The sequence below is a fragment of the Mesocricetus auratus genome, unplaced genomic scaffold (assembly GCF_017639785.1).
Source record: "Mesocricetus auratus isolate SY011 unplaced genomic scaffold, BCM_Maur_2.0 Super-Scaffold_100018, whole genome shotgun sequence".
Lineage (NCBI taxonomy): Eukaryota > Metazoa > Chordata > Mammalia > Rodentia > Cricetidae > Mesocricetus > Mesocricetus auratus.
In genome coordinates, this window is record NW_024429199.1 from 40,032,249 (window position 1) to 40,060,242 (window position 27,994).

The following is a 27,994-nucleotide window of genomic DNA, read 5'->3' on the forward strand; positions in this document are numbered from 1 at the left end:
TTATCATAATACAGCAGCCTACTTTCTCATGTTTCTTAAATATGTGCTATGTACCAAACTCACTGGAAATTTTTCTGTACCAGATCATATAATTATCAGAGTTTCTTATTTTAAAAATACTATTATTACTCCCTTCTTAGATGAGGAAAGTCCAGCGACTAATGAGGAAAGTTGAGTCTTAATTTTAATCTAGACTTCCTATTCATTCAAAGTCAGTCTCCCCACTTGCTTCCTTCCCTTTCCCCCTCCCCTAATACACAGGATTTTGCTAAGTTACTAGGTTGTCCTAAAACTCGCTCTATATTCCATGCTAGCCTTGATCCTCCTGCTTCAGCCTCCTGAGTACCTGGGATTACAAAATTGCATCACTAAGTCCTGCCACAAGTTCTATCCCAGCCACTCCAAATTCCCCACAGGGCATTGTTCATGATGACTACAGAGTTAGAGCATCATTCTGTGGGTATTCCTGCATTCTGCATTGATAAAGAGCCTAGTACATGCATTGGCCAAGACCCAGTCTTCTTTGGACGCCGCTGACCAGCCTGGTGCAGGGCCCAGTCTAGGGGACAGTGTTCCAAGGTTTTGTTGAGCTGACAAGTCACACCCTCAGAAGACTTCATTCCACTACAATTCTGAGTTTGTTCTTCAACCAGATTTCTAGAAACAAAACAAGCCTGGAAACAATGGAAGGGCATGGAAGACAAGGATGATATCTCCCTCATCCTGCTTCCCTCTCAATACTGGCTTTTATGGGAGACACAGCATTAGAACTGCCTTAGACAATAGAGAATATATTGCTTCTGCATATTTCAACTCCTTCCAACCCACCTCTCTGAGGGTATGCCCCTACCTGAGCATCATTTCCCCACCCTTCCCAACACACTGACTCTTTCTCCTTGATACAGAAAAAACATTCTAGCAGAGAGCTGGTCTGAAGACTTAAGAAAAGAGACCATGTGACCAGTCATTGATTTTCTTAAGTCTCTACAGTGGTCTTGTGATAAACACCAAAATTCTGAAAATCTTTTACAAGGGAGATGAACACTCTTTGCTCAGGACTCTTATCTGCCATTTTCTGGGATGGTTTTCATGTCTCTCTTCCTCCATCTCTCTGAATCACTTGCCTTTTCAAAATAAACTTCCTTAAACATATTTGTCCTAATCACAGGACTTCTGTGCACACTTGCTTTTACAAGGTGGTTTATACCATCTACTTTTTCCTCCCTCTCACCAAATAACTCTCAGCCAATTCTCGAGAAAGGTCAATCCCTTTAGAATCTAAGTACAGATGTTATCCAGGAATCTGTGCTTTAATTCATGAGGGTTTTTTATCGTTGTTAGTAATTAATTCTGCGGTTGTTTCTTTAAGACACCCCATCACGATGAGTACCTATGTCAAGTCTCATTCACATATCTATTGATACATCCCCAATCCTTATCCTCTGTGTGTTTCATTAAATATTTGTTGAACAAATGAGTCAAATATACCAACAATAGTATCACTTAATTATGAGTTTTTCATTCTTTGATTCATGGACCACTGTCATCATGAATGATGGGTTAGAAATTTGTTTTCCATCTTCAGGACCTGGGCATGAAACAATACTCCTGCCACTATGTCTCTGGTTGAAGACTGAATGGTAGAAACAAGAGTCATTGGCATGGGTAGAGTGGGCAACAAGGTCAGTGGGGATGAATATTCCCTTTGTTAAGCTCTCCATCTGTGAGAATTTGGTTAATGTCCCCAGAGCTCAAGAGCTCTGCTTCTTTAAGAACACGGGCTAAACCTAAATGGTAGGGGGCTGGGGAGACGGCTCAGCAATGAAGAGCAACCATCCTTGCAGAGGACTCGTTTTCAGTTCCCAGCACTGGCATGGTGACTCACAACTGTCTGTGACCCAGTTCTGGGGGACCCATTGCCCTCTTCCGGTCTGCATGGGCACCAGGCACACACATGGCACAGGTAAACACTCATACACACAAAATGAAAATAAGTACAGCCTTTAAAACCTAAAATATCACAAAATTGACTCAAAGTTAATTTGGAGAACAGTGAAAATAAGCTAAACTCAACTCATGTTTCTCTTCCGTGAAAAACATTCAGGCTTAATTAGGAAGAAATGGTAAGACTGGAGTCGGTGGTTTCCTAATTGACAGTAAGAAAAAGCTTCCCAGCCACACTAGAGAGAGCATGGGCAGAGGTATGCTGGTGATATGACCATGTAGTTCCAAGGTTTTGGTGGGAATATTACTGTCCACACAATGGTTTATGAAAAAGAATGATAGCAAAACTATGTGGAAAATGATTATTAATTACTATTCCCCCATCCATCTGAAATATCAAGTTAGGCAAGGTGCTAAGGAAGATACGCAATTCATTTGGTATGCCTTGATAAATAATTTTTACATTATCAGATATTTTTAGAATGATTAAGGGCCCAATGAAAATGTCATAAGACACTTCTGTGTGTTTATTACTATTATTATATTTGTTATTATTATTATTTTCAAGTACAGAGAGATGCCTCTCAGGGATTAAAAGCACGTTCTACTCTCTCAGATTCTTTCCTCTGACTTCAGTTCCAAGCAGCCATGTCGGTCAGTTCACAACCATCTCTCACTCCAGTTCCAAGGGACCTGACACTTTTTGCTGGCCCCTGCAGAACCCTGGCCTCCTGTGCGTACACCCCCACACAAACACATCATTTTAGAAGAATAAATATTTTTAATTATTTTCTTTCAACAAAAATCAAAGGAACATCTACTTGAGCTATCTGCTGACCGTTAAAAGTAATCGTGACTGATCATCGTATGAGATTCGGTCCATGGCTGGTAACATTTCAAAAGTGATGAATAGGACATAAAAAAGAAGGCTTAAAGAACATGAGTGCTCAAGGAAGGGGGAGAATGCTGTAGAGAGCTGCCATGACAGGGCTGAGCTCCCTTAGCTACGATTCCCAGCACAAGACAGACACAAGATCGGTTGTCAACACACCAGCGTGGAAAGGGGAGGGGCTCCCAAGGCCAAGCTCCTCCTTGAGGTTTTATAGCCATTTACCAATTTCTAGGGAGAAGTTCCACCCACATCCATGAGGAGCTATAGGCAGGTAATGGCTGCTGGGAGATTTTCTCAGTGGTGTAGACACTGGCAGGTTGCCTATCCTCCTGTAACTAATTCTCCTCTATGTACCTGGACAGAGCCCTAATTAAACTCACTGGTTTACCAGTTTCAAACAACAACAGCAATAAAAAAGAAACAAGTCAAACAAGTCGAAGCAGAGCCAGCCAAGAAGAAGAGTTGCAGTCAGGGTGGGAAGGAGACAGAGAGGGGAATGGGGTGAATGTGATCAACCACACACATGTATGAAAATGTCACAATAGAATTGATTATTATAGGAATTAGTATATGGTAGTGCAATCTTTTAACGTGCCCAATGCATTTTATTCATGTGAAATCCTTTTTAAATTTTCACATCTATAAAGACCGACAGTAGGATTATGATTAGTTTTGAAGTCTTTTATCCTAGCAATAAGCAACATTCATTCATGGTTGTGCTCTGCAGTTAGAGAGGAAAAGCCACCTCTGTCCTTCCGAAGCACATACTGAACAAAGATATTTATCCAGGTACTGTTGAGCAAGCGTGTAAGTAAGTTCATGTCATTTGCTAAATTATTTATGAATTATTAATATTAATAAAATATATGTCATATATCATAACATAGTGATCAATAGCTAACTCAGAATGAATTTGTATAACCGTTCCACCAAAAACTTTGATTAATTTTTATTTATTTAAGCTTTTATGCTGTAGCACAGATGTGAGAATTACCAATAGATGACCAAGCCTACACTTATTATGCATTAGGATAAAAGTTCAGGAAGAAAAAGATAACAATTTGAGTTTCAGGAGAAAAGAAAAAAATCAAATTTATAAGTCCTGAAGATATTTTTTAAAGATAGAACTCATCAAATCTTTGTGGCATTTATTATATATAGACAATTATGGCTACCATAGCATTCTAAAAGCCACATTTTTATATGTATGATATAAACCTTGTGTGACAATTTTGGGGTGTCAGGACATCCACAGGGCTTCCAGATTATTTTAAGGTACAAAAGCAAAACTAAATCTTAGCCTATTAAACTAAAGCATGTGTACTAGAAACATATTTATGTCTGAATCTCAACCCCATCGCTTGCTAAATATATAAACTTGTGAAAAAAATCACTTAGTTTATCTGATTAAAGGATACTTCACCAGTTAAACAGAAATAATAACTACCAGCTCATGAGGGGTTTGTAAAAACAAAATGAAACAGCTTATGCAAGCACTCAGGCACAGTGACTATTCAGTGGGTGGGAGCAATTATCTAGGAATAGGTTTGTTATACAAAACTGCTCTTCCAAATGGAGCGGAGTACACACTTAGGAGGTTTAGGCAGGTGTGATAATGGGCCTCATCAGATGGAACTGCTCTCACGCTCTGAGGCTGATTAAAACCCCTAGCTGGATCTCCCCACAGCGTTTTTTTTTTTTTTTTTTGGAGCCTTGTTTCTGATCTCAAGAGTACACTTTACTCAGTTCTACCAATAACAGTCATCTTCGTCAGAGAACTTCTTAAGACCCAACAACACGTGGCATAGCCAAACCGATGATGCCATATGCATTTTTTTAAGTTGGTGACATGAAACACTTTGCATTCCTGACAGGTCTGCACCTGCAGAGTAGAAAGCATAGTTCATTGTCAATGAATCCTAGAATTTATGCTTGAAGAGGCTTTACTTACATGTACAGATGAAAAATCATTCCATTCTGTTTTAAGCACAAACATCCATCTTACGCCAAGTGCATTCTAGATGCCTTAGAAACTGTTGGGTAAGTTGAGTCGGAATTGTCCACTCTGGTTCCATATCATTTTGAAACCAGAAAATAGTTCAAGAATATGGGTGTGCAGCAAACAATTAATAAAGAAGGGTGGTATATTCAATATGTTTTAAGAACTAAGGATAAAAGTTTCATTTCATGGATTTGCAGGCTCATGAGGCCTAGCAACAGCTGTTTGATTAGTACCCTCTGGACATGATACTCTTTAAGATGATGAAGTTTACTGTATAAAGGTCCAGCATTTTAAAGTGTTTTGAAGAGGAGACTAAGGTCGGTGACATGACTCAACGGGTTAAAAAACATTTGCAGCATGAGTGAGCCTGGTGACATAGTCCAACCATTAGATCCCACAGTGGGAAGAGAGAACAGATCCCTAATAGTCATTCTCTGATCTCCACACAATTGCTGGTGCACTCAAGTGTCCACACTCACATACCATGCAAACACACGCACACATATACACATACACTCATACATACAGACCATATGCACACACATACACAGGCACACACATATACACAGTAATAACAATAAATATATTGTAAAAAGAACCTAACCGTGACTTAGAGATCATTTTCCGACTTCGACACAACGTGGGATAGGTTCATTCTCCATTTCCTGAGCCTTAAGCAAAAATACCAGAATGCCAAACTAATAGTTCTGAAAGCACAGAGTAACCCGTAATTCATTTACCCTCTGAAATCACAGTGCTAGCATTTGGTAAGGAATCAGAACAGCTACAGGCAAACTTATAGAGAGTCCAGGAATGTGGGTAAACTGGGAATCCTTGTTAGCCTTGGAACCAGAGGAAACAGGGCGTGAACCACTCTTCTCAGGGCCTAAGACCCAGGCATAAAAACCAAGCAGTACAGAGAGCAGAGAATACTCCCCCTTGACTGGCGCTGGAAACATTTGTTCAGCGGGCATGTGATGTAGTGGCCAATCCCAGTGACACCATAGAAAAGCAAAGAGGACACTCGTCTGGGCTCCTGTGCAAAAGCATGGGACATGAACTAATCCATTCGCCTTAGCAATCAATGTGGAATTTCTCCCGTCACAGCAGAGCGGGTGTGAAGAAAGGAAATGCAGAGTGACCTGCCATTGGGATATGAATGGTGACACGAGTGTGCGAGCTGTCTGGGGACTCTTTATCTGGGAAACGGACGGGAAAGAACGCGGATTGATACAGATTATTTCCCCCCCCCTTTTTTTTTTTTGGCTTTTAAATTCAGTTCTATCACTCTGATTTCAACCCACTTTTCTTACTTCGGGAAATTCTCCTTTTTGGTTTTCTTTTGCAGAGCATCTTTTCTGTTCTCTCCACTGTGGTGAAGAACTGACAGATGGCTATAAGAATCGCAAGCTTTTTTATGAAACAGGAAAACTGTGATGCTTAAAATGACTTGGTTTCTCAACACCATTAAAACCCTGGATGGAATACACCATCTCGGAGACTGGCAGGCTCCTTCCTGCCTTGCTCGTGTGTCCTTATAGACTTGACAATCAAGGCTCAGGCACACAGATCTCATACACATGAGTGAGAAGAAACCCTTCTTGCACTCAGTGTCAAACCTTGCTCCCTGCAGACCATATCAACAAACTAGCTGCAAGAGAATCCCAATAGGATTCCTCCATTGCACCCTGGAAGGGCCTACCAAGCACCAGTGACTGTTGGCCATGTTCTTCCGGGAGGCATGAGACTCCTCTGAGTTCCTCATCTACAGGAGTTCTTTGCTCTTCTTTGGACTTACTGAACTCAAAACTTAAAGTCTATTGGCAGCAAGGTATTGGCCACAGGAGGTACCTTCGAGGAAGCGTCTCCTAATCCCCAGAGCTTGAACATGACCATTCCCTTCACATATGTGTGGGGCTAACCAGTACCTTGATGCGCATAAGGACTCAATTCTACAGTTACTCACATGGACAGAATCTCTCAAAAGTTTATGTAGATTCCAGTTCTAGAGGGCATGCATAAACACTTAGGTGCACACAAACATACCCCACCGGGAGCTGTTGTTCCCAAGTGCATACAACCTGTAGGTAGCTTCATTCTCTCTCTTATTCTGGCTCCAAATCCAAGGGACTCGGGATTTGTCACTCTAAGATCCAAACTCACTGTGTGCCTAAGCATAATATGATGGGGAGGGAACCCAATGATTGTCTTCGAAGGTTTATACTTGGCCTAACTCTTCATTCCATAATAAATAGAGTTCAAAGCCCACAGCAGGTTTATACTTGGCCTAACTCTTCGTTACATAAGAAATAGAGTTCAAAGCCCACAGAAGGTTTATACTTGGCCTAACTCTTCATTACATAATAAATAGAGTTCAAAGCCCAGAGCAGGCATTGTGAACAGCTCTTAGGCCCACGACAGACTCCCATTCACTGAAGCCTCGGGAACAAGAACAGATGACTGACTGCAAAGTGGGCCAAGCATGTCATTTAATGCTGCTTCTCTTTACGTCCACTCCCCAACTTCTCCACAAACTCAATCATCATATTTTCTCTCCACAGAAGAGAGTTTGCTTCTTTTTTGGTGAAATCTGGGTAGTGTGTGCATGCTCTGAGGCAGCCAATCACTTTACAGTCTTTTGACTTCACAGTCTTTTACCACAGTGAATAGATAGATGTTCCCTGTGTCGCTGGGGCATCTGCAAAGGAAGAAAACCTAACATGAAATCTACCAGTATCTTACACACATTGCTCTGGAGTTGGAACCAAAATTCTTCTTTTGTCTAGTTCTTTTCCCACCTTAATGAACTCTGTGGCTTTGCAAACACGGTGTCCAAGGCCTGTTGGTGGGAAAGGGGGACCCCATACAGAGTTATACCTGTGCATAGTCAGGGGATGGACTGCGTTTGTCAAGAATGGAGCCACTTGCCGGGCGGTGGTGGCGCACGCCTTTAATCCTAGCACTCGGGAGGCAGAGGCAGGCGGATCTCTGTGAGTTCGAGGCCGGGCTGGACCGACAGCCTCCAAAACAATACAGAGAAACCCTGTCTCATAAAAACCAAAAAAAAAAAAAAAAAAGAATGGGGCCACTTGTCTGGGAGGCCCCTAGGATGACATACAACAGGGCTCTCACAGTCTTTTCCCAGACTTCACAGCAAACCTGTATGGTATCATCCCCTGCACCTGTGGGTGGGAAGACACAACCTTACTGACAGGCACACTAACCTGTTTTCCGAATTAACAGGTTAGAAAGCCAGAATTCACACTCAGGTCTTCCCACTCCGGGCCCAAAGCCCTTCAGTCATCAGCCGTGGTATCTCCCTCAGTGTTCTCTCCCTTTGCTGCTTCTTTGTCATAAGCTTGAGTTCTCTGAGAGCAGTAAATCTTAACTCAGTCTTCCAGATGGGTGACTCCAACAAGGGACCAGCCCAGACAAACAGCGGGGAGCTAATAAATCTGTGTAGGTTTATGTAGACTGTAAAAGTGGGCAGGCGATTTACTGATAAGGTACCCAACATGACCCACAGTTATCATGTAGACATCCAGAGGGCTAAATCTGAGCTCACAGGTGTGCTGCCACGGGGTGGAATGGAGGATTTTGTCAGAAGAACATAAACTCCTAGGAGATCCTAGAGAGCCAGACATGGCATCATATGTCCTTTCAGGGACTTCATTTAAGAAGAGTGGGCCTGAAATCCTTAACCGGGGCTCTGAAGTCTAACGTTTCCTTCCCCCTGCTCTGTCAACATTGCCAGTGCAGGGACCTGAGTTTTCTGTTTGCTGCCAGGTGTATGCTAGTGTCCCCTAGGCTCTAACACGAGAGTTAAGACAGTGCTTTCTTCTTCTGGATGAACTATTCCAATAAGCTAAAGACATTCCTCACATCATCCAAAATTCAGATTAAAAAAAAATACAGTCCACATAAGCTAATGCATTCAGGGGTAGCACAGTTTTCTCTGCAGTCAGAACATGTATGAAAAGAGACACCTAGTGGGAACAAAATGTATTGTTGGGACTAAGAGAAGCTCCCTTTGGAATCTGTGAGTTCACATGCATTTGGGTTCAAGACGGTACCTTCCAAACTGCTAGAACCATGAACCAGAAACACTAAAATTTTGCAAGAGCGCATTTTCTGTTTGTTTCTGAAGAAAGTGTTTGTTCTTTTGTCTTCTGAATTTGACCACCTTGCTAAATCAAGTCTTGGCTTAACACAGACATTGCAACACAGACAGCACAGAGCAGAGGACAGCTGAGCACCTGCCTTCCCCTCCCTCTCCTGTATGTGTGAGTGCTGACTTTTGTTTTCACAGACGTGGTGTGTGAGACTTTCCATTTGTCTCTGGGTTGATGTATTCTGGTTTAAAATTAGGTAAAGCCAAAGCGGGTTTTATTTTCCACCTGGCTTCCTGTGGTCCCTGCAGCTTCCTGTGGTCCCACCCACCCACTGCCTTTGCTCCATCACTCACTTGGGCTGGCTGTCACTTTCTTACTATGCCCACCCCCAGCCTTTAACTTACAACTTGCTTTTTCCTCTCCTGGCCCTCCTTAATTTCCTCTAACCTCAAATTAACTGCCATCTGTGTGACCTCATGGGTTTGAACTCACGGGATTTTTACTTTTTATTTTACTTATGTATTTGAGGGTCTCTGTAAGTTGTTCAGGCTGGTCTGGAGCTCACAGCCTCAAGGAATTCTCCTGAGTCAGCTTCCCCAGTATCTGGGACTTTAGGCAAAGGCCACTGTACCCAGTTTAGCTCGGGGGACTTCCTTTAAGCTCATAAGGCTTATTTTTCTTGCTTGCTTTTTTTTCTTTTCCTTCTCCATTTCTCATTCCCTTCTTTCCTTTACATGAGTGCACAATTCTCAGGTTCAAACATACCACTAAGCTATACCCCACGTTACCATTCCTAAGATTTTACATCTGAAAGAGGCCATGTCCTCTCATGAAAGCTGAACTTCATTTCAAGGTCCACATATTCTAAGAGGGCCCTGCAGACAGACCCAAGCTTCAGGTATAGATCTGGGCAGTTGAAATACCTGACAGGGAAGAATTTCTGCCCAGGGACCTCAGGGTCCAGGTATGGAACTACAAACATGATCTTAGTAAGTCAACGTTCCAGCTCCAGCTACCCAGCCAAATTAACCACAGAGAGATCTGAGGTTAACTGTCAACCAGGCAAAAAATGATTATAATCAAGGCAGAGGTCAATGAAGAAAGTTATGGGGAGAAGTAATAATAACAAAGGCTGTTGTTCTGAAAAAAATGTAATGAAATAGAACTCTAGCAAGACTTATGAGAGGAAAACCAAACATAAACAAAAAGCCTTCCCGTTACAACTCATAATCTGTCAATTATTCAACTTAGAACCATTAACTTCAAAAATTGCATTTGGATGTAGGTTAAAAGTAAAGATAAAATAATAGATGTGTTGTTTAACCTAGTATAGAAACATTGCCTACCAGCTTACCATCTGAGAATCTATCCTGAAACGTGTGTGTGTGTGTGTGTGTGTGTGTGTGTATGTGTGTGTGTTTCAAATCATTTATGTTTTCATGTATTGGTTAGTAAAAGTCAAAATTCTAATTGAAAGTTTTAAAATATATATATAATCAGGAAATCAGGAGAAATGATTGACCCTATAACCTTCCCAGGCACAACTGTCTAGCATTTAAAAACTATCATAACATGTAAAGGCAATTGCATGAATTTAAAACTCAGAATCAAGCAAATAGGACAATCAATCAAGTTTCAGAGCCTGCAAACCTCTTCTACTTCCAATGCCAAACCTGTTCAACACAAACCTCCATCTCTTTTGTTTGCTTTGCTTTCCTTTTTAAGACAGGGTTTCTCTGTGTAGCTTTGGAGCTTACCCTGGAACTTGCTCTGTAGACCAGGCTGGCCTCGAACTCACAGAGATCTGCCTGTCTCTGCCTCACGAGCACTGGGATTAAAGTTGTGCGCCACCACCGCCCAAATCTCCATCTCCTAATGTTCATCAGAAGCACCTTTGTTTTGGACACTCAGTTTTCACTCAGACCGGCTCCATTTACTTCAAAACCTGCCTCTTTCCACCTCTGTCAACCAGAAACCCACCTATCTGACACAAGAGGGAGGATAGGGCTTCAGGTGGAACTCATTCATCATCCATCCATCCATCCATTCATTCATTCACCAAATGATGAACCATGTGCCAAGCACTGCATTTGGGGCTTAAAGATGCAACGCTAGGCTCAACAGGGAAAACCTCTTATTTTTACATTTCATGGAAGTAAACAAAAAATTCCCTTCTCAGGAACCTTTATTTTGAATCTGTTCCTATTAAAGTCAGAAGTTTAAAATATGAAATTACAAGCTGGGCGGTGGTGGCGCACGCCTTTAATCCCAGCGCTCGGGAGGCAGAGACAGGCAGATCACTGTGAGTTCGAGACCAGCCTGGTCTATCGAGTGAGTTCCAGGACAGGCTCCAAAACAATACAGAGAAACCCTGTCTCGAAAAACCAAAAACAAAAAAAAACCATGAAATTACAGAGAGCATGTATTTACAACTGTCTGCAACTTTACCTCAGAGACAATCTGCTTCCCTCTTCTACCCTTCCCTGGTCCCTGCATGTATGTATGCACATAGACTCATGCAAGCTCACACCCATACACATAAATAATAAAAACTAAATAGCCATTTAATGTGAAATTATTATTGAAATATCCAAATAGCTCAACTACTTAGGAAAGCACGAGAACAGATATATGTGAAGGGTTTGGGAAAGAAAGTTACTGCATATAATAGGTGCAAAATTTTTACAGTAAATGTCATCAAAGAATAAATGACTTCCCAAAGCCTCTACCTGGTTCTCTCTCTCCTCCCTAAGTTTCCTGTGTGTTAGAAAAGACAGTGTGATTAACTACAGCCAACAGTCTGGGCAGCGGTGATGCCTGTCACAATCTAAAGAAGGCTAGCATGCTCCATCCTGTCTTCCTCCATGGTGGCAAACCCTTGAGGTCACTTACTAACAAGATGGTGCCACAAGATGGCAGAGTTTGCATCACTCCAAATCCTTGATGGACTCCAAAACTTCTATCCCTCCCTTCCTCAGCAACTGGCACACTGCATGGATTTCTTATCTTTTGGGTGTGGGTAAGAAATAAAGATTTGCTGTGTGGAGCCTCTGATATCTAGGGGTTAATTTCAATAGCCCCTCAAGAGCTCCTGTGGCTTTAAATTATTAACAAAAGCCCTGAGGTCTCTTTAAGATCTGTTTACACTTTTTCCTGTGTAAACTGACACTTACGACAATTCCCTTTTTGTGATTTTGTTGGGAACGATGCTGATGTCTCTACACAGAGTAGCAAGCTTAGTAACAGTGGAAATGTTAGACAAGAAGAAACATTTTGGACTTGGAGACCTTTACCCTCCTTCACCCGATTTTTCACTATCTACAAAGTAGTAAAGAACTTTTTTTAAGATTTATTTATTTATTACATATACAGTGTTCTGCCTACATGCCAGAAGAGGGCACCAGATTGAATTGTAGATGGTTGTGAGTCACCATGTAGTTGCTGGGAATTGAACTCAGGACCCCTGGAAGACCAGTCAGTGCTCTCAACCTTTGAGCCATCTCTCCAGCCCAAGAACTTTTTCACAGAAAAAATAATAATAAATCTCTGTTCACTTGTAGAAATAACTTCAAAAGATTTGAGATTTCCAACTAACACCTCATCATTCTTGGAACTGGATTCTGCCCCTTAGAAAGATATTTTCATAGTTTTGAAAGGAAATATAGGAAGGAAAAATTTTGTTCGCTAGAAAAAAATAGCCACCCAAATGTTAATCTGCCCCCTAGATAACCAAAACAGCTTGTGGATTCTGTTTTTGAGTAATAGTTTCTATGTCTTCAGCTTGCCAATTCTTGCCTTATAAACCAGCTGTCCTCATTCCTGTTCATAATGTCATTTTTTGCAAAAAAAAAAAATAGGCACCTTCAAGAAAAAAAATGTGGTCATCTACTCCTTTACCACCAGCACACAATATTTTAACAAAAAGTTTCTTTTAAAATAGATCAGAAACCTTGGAACGAGACTTGGCCCCACACTTTCAGTTCTGGAAAAAGTTCCTTGGCGCCCTGAATCACTTGGCAACATAAATCAAATTAAGTAGGTCTTAGAACGTAGCACTGACAGACACAACAAAAAAGACAACGTAGGGAAAGCACAACCCTGTGTTCACAATCGCACCCTCACAAAACTCACAATATTCACTGCCCAGCAGGGACATGTCAAAATAATTAGACAGGCATTTTATGACTAAGAAGCCTGGGACGGACTCAAAATAAGCATGGGCTGGGAAACTTAGACACATGTGAGTGAGAACTGAGTATCAACTACGCACGCTTAGACTGGGAGCCAAGCCCGTGGCAGCAAGTTTCCTTCACCACTGCTCAATGACAACAAGGATGAAAGTTGTTAAAATACTTCTGCACTGGCCGAAGGACCTTTCATAAGCTTAGGATCTGCCTCAAGACCTTCTCTTGGAAACAGTTGGTTAAACAAAATCATTCAGACCTCTTTTTCATAAGCGGAGTTGCAGAGGCATTACAGCTTTTACACCCACTGCTGATACAGAAACCATCATCATTAGCAATCTAAGAACACTGTATGTACCGGGCAATGCTCTAAATACTGTGCTCTCACTAACTCATCAATACCTGTTCCAGCCTTAAGAGTCACTACCTCCCTCCCCATTAAAAAGGAAAGAAGTTGTCTGACCTCCATATACTTGTCTTGGTGTGTTCCCCTCCCCACAACAATGATAATGAAGGTTAAGTGCCAAGGCCGAGACTGAACAATTGATAATATGTCTGAGACGAGCTTCAATCCCAGCCATCAGCATCTGGAGCCTTCTCTTTGCCCTTGTACTATATTCCATTGTTCTTCAAGGTAAGCGTTTTGACAATACTTCTACAGATTAAATTATCCAGTTTGGTTGTTGATGGGAGAGCCAGTTATTATCTTCCATCAACACAAGGTTTTATATACCAAGAGATGTTAGAACCCATCTAATCCAGTTACCGATCAGTGAAGGCTTCCCTCACAACATTCCTTTCTCTGATGAGTCAGCCTCTAACTAGATGTTTTTCAAGATGGAGAGGTCTCTCACCTAAACATTTTACTAGAAAAAAAGTAATTGACTTTTGAAGATGGTTAAATTGCTCGTTTTCATCAATACCTTAGGAAACCAATTTTGTAAGCCATCAGTGAAAGTATAAATAAGAAAGGTATCATTTAAATTACTTGGTGCAGCATCCAATTTTATAATAAAGCATTCTTTTCCAAAGAAGGCAAAATCTAAATCATATTAAATGTCTCATCAAAAATGATGTGTATGGGACTAAAGGGTGGCTCAATAGTTAAGAACCCTTAGTGCTCTTGAAGAGAACCTAGGTTTGGTTCCTAGCGCCCATACTAGGCAACATACAACTTGTAACTTCAATTCCTAGGGGTCTGAGACCCTCTTCTGGTCTCCACAGTCACCCGCATGCACGTGACACCCACACAAACATTCATATACTCTTATACATATAAAATAAATGTTTTAAAATGCCTCTTATATACTCGTCAGAACAATGAGTATACACATTTGAAGACATCTGAACACCTGAGCTACACACCAAAACTGACTTTCATTTCATTGAGTTGGACATCTAGCACCATGGGCTTTAGCTACTACAGAATAAGAAGGGAATGGTGCTTTCTCTTTTAAAAAGATCATGTGTAACAATGCCTCAGAGATAGTAGCCAACTAATTGGAAATGGTAAACACTTCGTACTAGAGAGACTCATGAATATTATCACTTCCTGGCTCAGAAAAAAAAAAGAGCATGACGTGAATAGATGAACACACTCTGATCAATTGCCGCAGTTTTAGCTTTAGTCACAGAGTCACCAAACGAGGTGCGTTTGATAGGTAACTCTGAAAGTAGTTTGTCCCTCGAATTCACCTGCAAGCTTAGAATTATGGTTCGTCTTTTTAAAAAGTAACCAAACCAATAAGGACTTGTATGACACAATTGGGAGCTAATACATGTAATTTTTCTTGTCAGTTTACAAATCAAAACTCAAAGGAATAACCAAAAAACAAACAAACAAACAAAATGTTTATACCTGTAATCACAGAATCTTGGATAGGCCATTAGAGTTGAATTTTAAATATATGAATGTCTTAAGGCTGTTATGCTTTTGTATTATAATTCATTTCAACTTGATTATTAATAAACTTATAATAATAAATACCCATTTATATAATATCTAAACCCATGGTTGTTTACAACACAGAATCTTCCTATGATATCATCCTGTGGTGCTACAGTAAGCTTTTCTCAGACTGAGAGGAAAATGAAAAGAGACTAACCCATAAATAAATAAACAATTCTTTCTGTGTAAAATAACCACCACCCAGAATCCATTTTCAGAGGAAATTAAAGGTAAATGAAGTTGGTAATTTAGGAATACTATTATCTTTCCTTTTCATAATGTTAGCCTGGGGATGAACATACTTAGTTTATTCTGATTTGGCTCATAAATTAGGATAACAGAGGGGAGAGTGGGATTTTCAGGCTTTAAATGTTGCTTCAGAGAGCTGTCACTTACATACCAAAATGTTAGGAAGTGTCTCAGTCCAGGTCTGCTGCCGACGATCTATATAAGAAAAAGAAAAAAAATAATAAAGGATATCATTGAAATGTCAACTACCTGTTAGGAAATCAGAATCCTGCATATCAATCTAAGAACAGGAAACAAAAAAGTTGGCCAATATGGAATGGCCAGGGGCCTCTCCCCTAGGACTAGATGTATAGTTTCATCTCCTTAAAAGGAAGACATGAGTGCTGAACTGTGGGGAAATCACTGGTCCTTGAAAATGAATGTTCAGTGCTGTACTGAAAAGCATGTTCTAACCCTTTGCATGAATACCCAGGAATGTTTTTACTTGCTTTGAAAATGTGCACATGGAGCTAGAGAGATGACTCAGCAGTTAAGAGCACTTGCTGTCCTTTCCAAGGACCCAGGTTCAGTTCCCAACACACACACACACACACACACACACACACACACACACACACACACACACACACACACACACGGTAGCTCACAACTGTCTGTAGCTCTAATGCCTTTTTCTGGTCTCAAAGGTTACCAGGAACTACTCCAAGGATACCAGGCACACACGGTATATTTACATACCCAAAGACAAAACACTCACACACATTTTAGAAAAGAAAAGAAAAATATGTTCATGAACTTAGAACTTCCATCCATTTTCCTGGAATTTTGCCAGTGACAAAGTATTTGAAATTAGTAATAATAATCCACTCAGTGTCTAAATTACATATTTGTTTGAAATACATATTATTCTTTTTTAAAACCTGTGCAATTCAAATTCCCCTGTCTTAACAACATCCTTACCGATCCGGAGAAGTCATTGCATTTCATTTTAAATCCAGGTTTCATTCAAGGATCACTATTTTATGCGTGGTGTATCTTTAATACCTGTCGGTGGGGGGTGGTATGGATACCACAGTCAAGGATGCTCCAATGTCTTACATAGAACGAAGCATATAACACCCTCCAGTGTGCTTTAGACTCCTGGGTACTATAGCTAACGCCGTATGAATGCTTTGTAATAAGATACCACACTGTGTTGCTGGAGAAAAAAGAACAGAAAAGCAAGTTCCTCGTCCTATGCAGGTGCAATTCTTTTTCTAGTCAACACTAAAATTGCTTGAATCCTTGGGTGTAGGAAGCATGGCTGCTGCAGAATCGACTATATTACTAAGTATCTGCAGTGTCTCCAGTTTTGGTTGCTGCATCCCTCCTTGGGTTCATCTAATTGTTCCCTCACAGTTAGACTGGGGTTGAAACATTTCCAACTCATGGGTCAGGATACTTCACATTCTTTATATACATACATCTTAAAATTAAACAATAGATTGTACAAACATTTTTACTTCAGTCCAAGTTATGTTGAATAATGGCCTCCTATAAAATAAACCTAGTGTCGGTTTTTAATTAATAAAATCCTTCTGACACGGAGGAATGGGATTAATTTGTACTGCCGTTCCCCTAAGGTGGGTATTTTTTAAATGATATTTTCCTTTTGAGTGGAAGTTTATATGCATTCATATAAGCAGTAAAACTGTTTCTGGGGCCAAAATTTAAATATAGACCTGCCATGCCTACTACCCTAAAGCAAGACACCTTCTATTTTCACACAAAATAAATCAAAATCATTTTTACTCCTTTTTCTATGGTACAAACACTGTGCTCCTCAGTTCTTGCTTCGTTGTGCTAAATTACAGAGCAGCGTGACGCTTTAGCTAAACACTCTCAAACTGCTTTTTGAAATGGTTTAACTAGAAACACCACCAAAGTCAATGAGGATGATGGATCTAAGATGCCTATTAATTATATCAAACGATCAGTGATCAGCTTGTCTGCACATTCTTGTCTTTACACTGGATGCACATAAGAGCTCACATCTCCACTTGTCCCCGGGAAAGAGTGTATGTCACCTCTTCCTTCTTCCCCAAACAGCATTTCGGGATAAATACCAGGATTTTTACAAGAGTTTATTTGCATGTTAAACCAGATCAGGTTTTTTTTTTCTGCTCCTCCCTTTACTTTGGACCTTAGGATCCCTCTGTTTAGGTTAGGATTAAGGCAGGAAAAGTTTAAAAATGCATGCGTGTAACTTGAGTCAGACAGTCCAGCCAGGCAGAACACCAGCAGGTTCCCATCCTGCATGTCTAGGGTCCTGGCCACCTCCAAGCTAAACAAGGCTTCTAGGGATGCTAAAATTTAAGGTAATCCCACCCAGTCTGGGAAGGAGAGACTACGGTTGCTATCTGGGTGGGATGAGACACAGACATACTGTCTATGGCGTTCTGAGTTTGGAAAGATCTTGAAGAAAAGCAGGTGCTCTATTTCACTGATGGAAACTACTTCATCTCCAGAAAGCCTCTGCTGAAACGGCAGACAAGGATCATTTAGTCTCTCATCCATGTGCAATTTCCTTCACACTCCGGCAATTTCAATAGCTCATTTCAAAGGGAAAAGAGTAGTTCAAATGGGCTGAGAAATGAGTGTGGCATTGCTGTCCTTGTCCAGTGCCCAGTTTCATAGAGAAGCTAGGACAGGGCCCTAAAATGCATCCCAGACAGGAACTGAATTGTCTTTTCAATATTCAGAGTTCTTTGCATGTAACAGTATTTTCCTTAGATTTGGCATATGATGAACTCCATTAAAAGAAAAATTTCTTTGTTCCAGTTCTAAGAATAACATCCTAGCTCTTCATTTGAATTGGGTTGTAAGCCGAATGCAGGAAAGGAAGCTGCAGTAGGGACTATGTCTCGAATACACAAGTTGCTTCAAAAGCGATGAATGGGAGATGTTTCAAATGTTGAAGCCCTTACTAGAATACACATCATTCTTCTTTCCTGTCCAGCACACAGAATACTCATATTATCTTCAAATAATAAGGGTGGCTGCCTGCAGTGTAATTTAATCGCTGTGATTTACTGAGAAATGAAGACTGACGTCTCTTGAAAGTTAGTCCAATTTTATCTTTTAACATTAGTTTAAAACTGTTAAAACTACTACTTTCAATAATATATCAACCTCCTTGGGGGTTCTTAGTTATTCTTATAACTTTCCTAAATCAAAAAAATTATATTAGTGCCCAAATTTTTTGTTCAAAAAAATTCAACTTTAAGATACAATTCCCTTTAAAACTTTGCTTAGGTTTAAACCCCTTCATGTTTCATTTAACCTTTTCCAAGTGAATCTTAAAAATCAACTTTTCCTTACAAAATGGGAACAAATCCATTTTATTATCTCATGTAAAATCAAATTGAAATTAAGTAGAAAATAAATAGGAAAAACCTTGGGGTGGGGAAACGGTTTCAGTCCATAAAGTATATGCTTTGCAAGCAAGCATGAGGCTGAGAATTCAATGCCTAAAATCCACAGTAGGGGAAAAGACCAGGTTTAGTGATGTGCGCTTGTAATTCCAGATCCAGGAGGCAGAATCTGGTAGATCTCTGACCTTCTAGTCTAGACTACTTATGAATTCCAGGACAGTTAGATACCCTGTCTCAAAAAACAAGGTGGATGGAGTACAGAACTAAATAGAGAATTCTCAATAAAGGAGTCTAAAATGGCTGAGAGACTCTTAAGAAAGTGCTCAACATACTAAGCCATCAGGGAAATGCAAACCAAAATAACTCTGAGATACCATCTTGCACCTATCAGAATGGCTAAAGTCAAAAACACCAATGACAGTTTATGCTGGAGAGGATGTGGAGAAAGGGGAATACTCCTCCACTGCTAGTGGGAGTGACAACTCATATAGCCACTTTGGAGATCAGTATGGAGATTCCTCAGGAAAATGAGAATTCGTCTACCACAAGATCCAGCAATTCCACTCTTAGGCATATACCCAAAAGATGCACATTCATACAACAAGGACATCTGTTCCACTATGTTCATAGCAGCATTATTTGTAATAGCCAGAATCTGGAAGCAACCAAGATGCCCCTCAACTGAAGAATGGATAAAGAAACTGTGGTACATTTACACAATGGAGTACTACTCATCGGAAAAAACAATGGAATCTTGAAATTTGCAGGCAAATGGATGGAACTAGAAGAAACCATATCCTGAGTGGGGTAACACAGTCTCAAAAAGACAAACATGGTATGTACTCACTCATATATGGATATTAGATACAGAGCAAATATCCTACAATCCACCTCCAGAGAAGCTAGGAAACAAGGAGGACCTTAAGAGAGACATACAGGACAAGATCTCCTGAGAAAAATTGGGAGCACAGGGGGAGGGGAGAGGAAGTTAGGAGATAGAGAAGGGGTAAAGAGGAGAGGGAGGAGGACATGAGGGACCAGGAAGATTGAGTTGAGAGAAGAATAGAGGAGAACAAGAAAAAAGATACCATAATAGAGGGAGCCATTATAGGTTTAGAGAGAAATCTGACACTAGGGAAATGTCCATAGATCTACAAGGATGACCCCAACTAACAATTTAAGCAATAGTGGAGAGGGTACCTTAAATGTCCTTCCCCTATAATGAGATTGATGACTACATTATATGCCATCCTATAGCCTTCATCCTGTAGCTGATGGGAGCAGAAGAAGAGACCCACAGCTAAGAATTGAGCCAAACTCCTGGAATCCAGTTGTAGAGAGGGAGAAGTAATGAGCAAAGGGGTCAAGACCAGGCTTAGGAAACCCATTGAAACAACTGATCTGAACAAGGGGGAGCTCATAGTCCCGAGACTAACAGCTGTGAAACCAGCATAGGACTGAATCAGGCCCCCTGAATGTGGGTGTCGGTTAGGAGGCCTGGGCAGTCTATGGGGCCTCTTGTAGTGGAACAGTATTTATCCTTAGTGTATGAATGGACTTTGGGAGCCCTTTCCCCATAGAGGGATACTCTCTCAGCCTAGACACACGGGGGAGGGCCTAGGCCCTGCCCCAAATGATATGACAGATTTTGATGATACCCCATGGAAAGCCTCACCCTCCCTGGGGATGGTATGGAGACTGATGGGAGGCATGGGCAGATGGGAAGGAGAGGGAACTGGGATTGAAATGTAAAATAAGTTTCTAATTTAAATTTAAAAATCTAGAGAGAAAGAAAAAACCAAGGTGGAAGATAGCTGAAGAATGACACCCAAGCTTGGCCTCTGGTCCCCACACCTATGTTCATGCACACTCATGAACACACATATAGACAAAAGGAATCTTACAAGAACAGTAGCGATAACAAAAATAACAGTCGAGTGTTTGTTCTGTTTGTCAAACAACTTACGTGTGTGCATGCCAAATGCTGGGTATACGGCCATTCTATACTGCTGGGGAATGATTCCCCACATGGTCCCCAACCCTCTTCACACACATACACACTACACACACAGGCACGCATACATAAGCACATGCACTCACATGCATGCATGAATGCACACATGTGCACATGTACACACACACACACACACACACTTCCTGATGATTATTTGGACAACTTTGTACAGTGCTTCATACTTTCCTTTGACTCTAGTTGAGTGAGAGCAAAACAGCAGAGAATGTAAGCTAGTGACCTCTACACCAGGAGCCCCTGTCTCTTCCCAGCTGCCGGACTTCTTGCTCACTTTGGCTTTGACCAGGCTCCCTTGGCTCTCCCTCCAACACCAGATTCCTTAAAGGTATTTATTTCATCAGTCACATGTGAGCATGTTGAAACTACAGGGGCAGAAACATTTAGTCCTTCTTCCCAGGTCTCTCAGACTCCCTACTGCATAACTGGCCATGCCTCTGGGTCCCTGAATTTTCCAAGATGGTCCAGAATTCACCAATATTCTGTATCAGCCAAGAGACAACCTCACTTATGCATGCACCTATTTAGTGATTCGCTTGTCCTCATTGCAGCTTGGTAAGTCAAGATAGATTTTCTTCTTTGTCACTACTCAGAACACTAGGTTTCTAAATTCATTATGTGAAGACACCCCCAATCTTAAGACTCTGTAACTTTTCAGTATATATTTGCTAAGGATAAAGGAAAATATGGGAGGAAAGACAGACAGACAAGGAAGATTGTACTGGCTGGTTTTGTGTGTCAACTTGATACAAGCTAGAGTCATCAGAGAGGAAGGAAATGCCTCCATGAGATATAGCTGTAAGGCATTTTCTCAATTAGTGATCAATGGGGGGAGGGCTCAGCCCATGGTGGGTGGTGCCATCCCTGGGATGTTGGACCTGGAATCTGTAAGAAGGTGGGTTGAGCAAGCTAAGGGAAGTAAACCAGTAAGATGTACCCCCTCCGACTGATCCAGACTCCATGAATGTACTCTCAGTGAGAAGGCCACAGAAATCACTGAGGCCTTGGGTAGTAGATCAGTGTTTATTATGGTTTATAAATGATCTTTGGGAGCCCTTTCCAAATAGAGGGATGCTCTCTCAGCATGGACACATGGGGAAGGACCTAGGTCCTGCCCTGGATGAAATGACAGACTCTGGAGATGCCCCCAAGGAGGGTCTCACCCTCCCTGGGGAATGATGTGGGGATTGGGTGGGGGGCTGGGGGGGGGCTGGTGGAGGGACAAGGGAGGAGGGGTGGAGAGGGAGCTGAGATCAACATGTGAAGCATTTGTGTTTCTAATTTAAATTAAAAAATTAAAAAAAAAAGATGTACTCCCTCTACGGCATGTGCATCAGCCCCTGCATCCCAGGATCCTGCCCTGTTTGAGTTCCTGTCCTGACTTCCTTCAGTGATGAACAGCAATGCTGAAATGTAAGCTTAATAATCCTCTCCTCCCCAACTTGCTTTTTGGTCATGGTGCTTCGCCGCAGCAATAGAAACCCTAACTGAGACTAAGATGAAGGAAAGGGGCACTCTGAGGTTTCAAGCTCAGTGAATTATTGTGAGACTGACCAGCCAGCAGGCCACAGAAGGAAGGAACGTCGGAGAGGGGCTACTGAGTGATGAGAGCATGAAGAAGATAGGAGAGCTACCAACAAGGCACTGCACAGTTTGGCACCTCTGGTCTTTAGCTCCCTCTCACGTATTTAAACATCCTTAGCTCTAGGGTCTCCCAGGGTAAAGATTCTTGGGTACCATGTTCAAGCATCCGGAAAAAAAAAAAACAAAAAGCTTCTCCAGTATCCCAACCTAAGTATGTGTGGCACTTGAGGCCATCGATGTGAAAACCAGTAGCAATGGCTCGGGGCTCTGAGAAGGATTGTGAAGAAGCCAAGAGAGCCATGGATCAAGCATGGAAGAGAGGGTGGGATTGTGTCTGATAGCTCTTAGGAGTACAATCTATAGTGATTCTGTTTTCTACTCTTCCCATTGTCCCAACCCCATTACATCTTTAAATGTTTGGTCCTTCATGGAGCAGGCTCCCGGTTTACCACTCCTTGCAGGGTATGGACTTAGGCACAGAATTCATACAAACACATGATAATTGTTGCACACCAAGCCAGGTGCATTTGGATGTGTCTTTAGCCATTTGTCCTGACTCTGCAGGTGCCCCGTCATTAGCTACAGCATCTATTTCACATCAGACAGTTAAGTTGTTTGGATATTTACAAACACATATTTGTACTGTTTTAAATTTGAAACTGCAAAAAAGAAAATCATGAAATAGAACAGAAAGTATGTGTTATCTCCGAAACCTCATGTGGAGCTATGCGGCATAGCAGAGATATGCTGTATGCAAGACTTGTGTCTACATGGCTAAACTTAGACATCTGCAGGGAGGGAGCGGTAATGGGTGATATTTGATCTACTTGACAAGTCACATTCAGCTACTTTCATCACAACAGAGACCTGACAATACCTGAGCTTTAGCAATCATGAGGTTTAGGGTGGCAGTCATGTTGTAGGAGGCCATCCATTCTTATCTGAGTTGCTGAGTGGCACCCTGAGGAATGTGAAAGTCCATGTCTTCATTTGCAGGGTTTGAAAGCCAGTACCAGAAACCCAGACATACTCTTGAAAGCAAGACCAGTAACACCTTTAAAGCTCAGTGAACAGGCTATCTCACAAATGCCATTAACCAACAGTCCCACATTCTTTTGGGAAAGAGCTACATAAAAGAACAGAGATTGGACTAGAAATCACTGTTAGTAAGAAAATACAGGATTTGTGATTCAATGTTTCAATTTTTACTTTTGGAGTGGGGAATGATTGTTTAGAGACAGAGTCTTACTCTGTAGCCTAGGTTGGCCTTGAATGAATTTAGTAGCCAAGGCTGCCTTCCAATGTGTAATTCCAATGTGTAATCCTTCTGCCTCCGGAGAACTGGGATTGCAACCATGCAACAAAGCCCCTGGCTTCCCAACTCAGTTTTAAAGACTATTAAATGTTCATCCAAGACGAAGTGTTGAGAACACCTACTGTCTGTTATACAGAGCATCCACAGCCACACCCTTTGACCTAACAGTTTCCTAAATTGTCCTAAAAAGAGATTCCTTTTACAGTCGATTTACAAAGAACATCTTAATATTTTCAAATTACTTGAAGCTGGAAGCTTAGCTTGAACTTTGCAGGCAGCTCAGGAGTCAGTAGAGCGACCTCTATAGTCACAAATCAAGGGGACATCTTTATTTATTCATGACAACGCAGACTGTGCCCAGCTAAACATGACTCCCATCCAAATAAGGCAACGGAAAAAATGAGAGCAACCTTCTTTTTCAAAAAGCAAGAACTGTCCGTGTCCCCTTCACCCAACAGAGAAAGAAACCTTATGAAGTTTACGAATCCTGGCATTACGTGTATGAGCATGGACTGAATCAAATGGAGATGCAGCATGCCGCTGCAGACAACTCATGGGGACACCACTGTTCTCTCATCCCACCTCAAAACGCCGTTGTCAGTGGGTAGCCTCCTAAAGCCACCAACCGTCCTCCACGAGTGGTTTTTAAGTTGTTCACTGCCCCAGACAGCAGGAGATGAAGCTGAAGGAGGCCATGCTGCCCAGAACTGCCAACGCGTATGGCTGCCCCTCAGACCAAGGAGTAAGCTCGCACAGAGCAGTCTGGGTTGTTTTTCCTCTTGAAAACTGTGAGCATTCTGCTTGATTTTTGCAAAACTCAAATGTTGTGCCTCCATTGTCTGCCAGATTCATCAGTTGCCTCGCTATTTAAAACACAAAGACCCATCTCTCTAAGTGTTTTGGACAACTAGTGCCAGTGTAGACTCATTAGCATTCCTTGGCTTTCCACTGCGGGGTGAAGGGCATCTCTCCCATGATGGGTAATCATGGCTGTCAGGTTCATCTAGAATTACCCGGAAGACAAATGTCAAAGGGCATCTGTGAGAATGTCTCCACACAGGCTCACCTAAGGAGGGTAGACCCACCACTTTGTGTGGAGCGTACCCTCCCACAGGCTGAGATCCAGACCCCACAGAAAAGCACACTCGTTTCTCTACTTCCTGACTGTGGTCACAATGCAACCAGCCACCTCAGGTTCCTGTCACTGTGCCTTCCTCACCATGGTGGACAGGAGCCCAACTCAACCGTTGCCTCCTTGCCTTTGTCAGGCACTTTTGTCACAGCAGCAAGGAAAGTAAGCAACAGAGCCACGGGCTGTGCTGTGCTCCTTCCAAGGAAAGAACAGGTATTGTTCAGTGTGTTACATCAAAACACACAACAAAGTCCAGAGCAGGAAAATGCAGTTAAACACAAAGTATTACTAGTTAAGATGACTCACTAAGCCTCAGAAGATATTCTTCAACTAATTCAAATATAAATATTAAGGCTGGACTGTAGCTCATTGGAAGAGTGCTTGCCTTGCATATATTTGTAAGACCCAATTTTGATCTTCAGAAACACACGCACATACACACTTAGTGACTGAGAAATATGTTCCCCTTTACTAAGCAAACAGAATAAACCCCCTCAGAAATATAAGTACAGTCAAGAATGGTGGTTCATGCCTGTAATGTCAGGGTTGCTGTGGTGGAGAGAAGCCCAAAATAGGAGTGGGTCCCAGGCCAGGCTGCACAGTGAGATCTTGTCTGAAACACAACATCTTATGTGTGTGTGTGTGTGTGTGTGTGTGTGTGTGTGTGTGTGTGTGTGTGTGTGACACATAAATCTTAAATTTCCCATGGGCTTTGAAGAGACAGCCCTTTCACATTCTTTAATGACTTATTCTTCTCTCAGATGATCAATAAACATTCCTTTTTTGGCAAGAACATACTATACATGAAAGGCTTCAGTTGGCTACTTGGACAAAATTGTTTCATTGTCATGAGCAAGGAATTGTTTTAATACCATGAAGGAAAAGCACAGACCAACCACCCCAACTGCAAAGCCATCATCTATATTATCCACTCCACACATAACTCCTTATAGTCAACAAATAAAGTCACTTATTGGAGCATATCTTACAGTTAATTGTCTTTAGGCAGGCACAAAAAGTTCTATCAATTATAGATAAAAGTCTGCTGTGTTGAACAGTTTATAATTGAAATTAGCATTATTTCAGCTATGTCAATCTTCTAGGCTAAAATCACGGTACCAAGTGTGAATCATCCAAGCTCCTCAGTCTGTTTGCTGACACTGTAACAAAATACCATAGATTGGGGAAACTTTTAAGCAATAGAAGTTTGTTTGGCTCATGGCTTTGGAAGCTGAGAAGGATCAGAAGTGGCATGAGATTTTTGTCATAACATGGCAGAATATCGTGCACACAAACTCAGGACAGGAATAATGAGGCCAGACTGATCTTTTTATCATAAGCCCATATCTGGGACATCAGATCCATCCCACAGAACAGCATTAACACATTCATAAGGGTAGACCTTCATAACTCACCCACCTCCTAAAGGTCCGCTTCATAATACTGATACAACGACAGACATGAAAACGACATTAACATCATAGCAGTACATGCCTAATTAACATCATAGCAGTACATGCCTATGGACTTTGCAGTTCACCTGTGAGCAACCATGGGTCCCAAAAAGTTCCAAATAGTGCTTTTGCATGCACTGCATTCTTGGGACACTTATTCTGTTAGGGCCCATGGTAACACCACATCCCTGCAATTGAGACTGAGATCTTTCTAGAAGAGTATATACCCCTGTTATCTACAAACTTGAAAATCCCTGGTTCCTGCAGCATGGTAAGGGACATGTTGTTCCTCCCTCTGTCCGGGGGGCCTTGCCTTCTGCGACATGCACTATAAGAACTGATGGAGATGCAGGAAATCACAGATGCAGCAGTGACATCTACATGTGTGTCTGGGGGAGGGGAAGGTCATCTCCTGGGGTCAGACGGGAGTAGCAACCAGAAACCTGAGCTGTACTCCAAGGAGTGTGAGAGTCTCCAGCACCAGAGAATACGTGATCCAGGCACTCCTCCAACCCTGAAACGTGAGTGTGGCGTTTTGTTAAATGTGCCTGCAAGTTTCCTGTTCTCCAGACTTTTGGAGTGCTTAATCTGCAGCGTAGAATTAGCCACATACCAGTCCTTGCCAGGAACATTAAATCCAACCAACTGGTTCTCAACCCAAATGCTCAGCTATAAAATATGTTTAGAGGTATATGTACTGCTCTATGCTCTAGACCCTGGCCCTGTGGAGTACTGTGGTCTTTGAAATTATGTGCAGAATCTAATGTAGTACATATTCAGGGTTCTCATTGTGGGCTCACATTAATCTATAACAAATAAGAGTCACTAATATTTATGTCAAGAGTTAAGTGTTTCCAGATAGGTGACACTAAAAAAAAGTAAGTAAATAAATACCTTAAAATCCCAAAAGACATTTTAAGGTCCATTCCTCTATTATCATGGCCCACAGAAATACATCTCTGCTTGGTATTGAGAAATCATAAGAAGCCCCATGACAGTGTGCTCAATAAAACACTGAACTTTACTGTGCAGAGCAGCATTGTGAACCGGACTGGGTCCCCCAAATGCATGTGACAACATAGAAAAAAAGATATCTACAAGCCTGGAAGAGAACCCTCGCCAGAACCCAACTGTGCTGGTTCCCCTTCCAGCCTCACAAACAGTGAGAAACAGATAGACCACCCAAGGCGCCCTCTGTGGTGTTTTGATATCTCAGCCCAAGTCAACTGAGATGCACGAACTAAAGTTCCTTCTAGTATTCAACTGTGAAACTAACATTTTCCTAATTGACTGATGTGATCATGAGTCTGTAGCTAATTATTCCTTACTTTTGACATTGAAGTCTTAGAAATCAGAATTTTAAAAATGGAAGAAGGAAAGATTTAGTGCTGAGAGAGGGTCTCAGGTAGATCAGGCTGGCCTCTAGCTCCCTAATAGCCAAGGGTGACCTTGAACCCCTGATCCTTCTGCTTTGAGTTCCCAAGTGCTGAGATTAAAGGTGTGTACCACTGTGCCAAGCTAGAATCAGAATCCCATCCCATTTTAGTACAAAATTACTTCACATCTTAATTTTATTCCAGGATATCTCTTAGTTTTCCAATTACTCTGCATTTCTTTTTCTTTTTCTCTGCTTGCTTATAATTTTATTATATTGACTTTATGCATTTGTGGAAGCTGCCTCAAACCCTTTCATAAGCAAGCCAGTTATAAACAAGAATATACATAAGGGCAGTTGA

General features: G+C 41.6%; 1 protein-coding gene across 3 annotated transcripts in view; it reads right to left on the reverse strand.

The window, feature by feature from the left end:
• Ipcef1 (interaction protein for cytohesin exchange factors 1) overlaps positions 1-27,994 on the reverse strand; it is a 144,422-nt gene that overhangs the window by 82,720 nt on the left and 33,708 nt on the right. For all 3 annotated transcript variants that reach the window (XM_040728401.1, XM_040728400.1, XM_040728399.1), the window contains exon 2: positions 15,483-15,526. The gene's annotated coding sequence lies outside the window, so the exon portion shown is untranslated. The remainder of the gene's footprint in view (positions 1-15,482; positions 15,527-27,994) is intronic.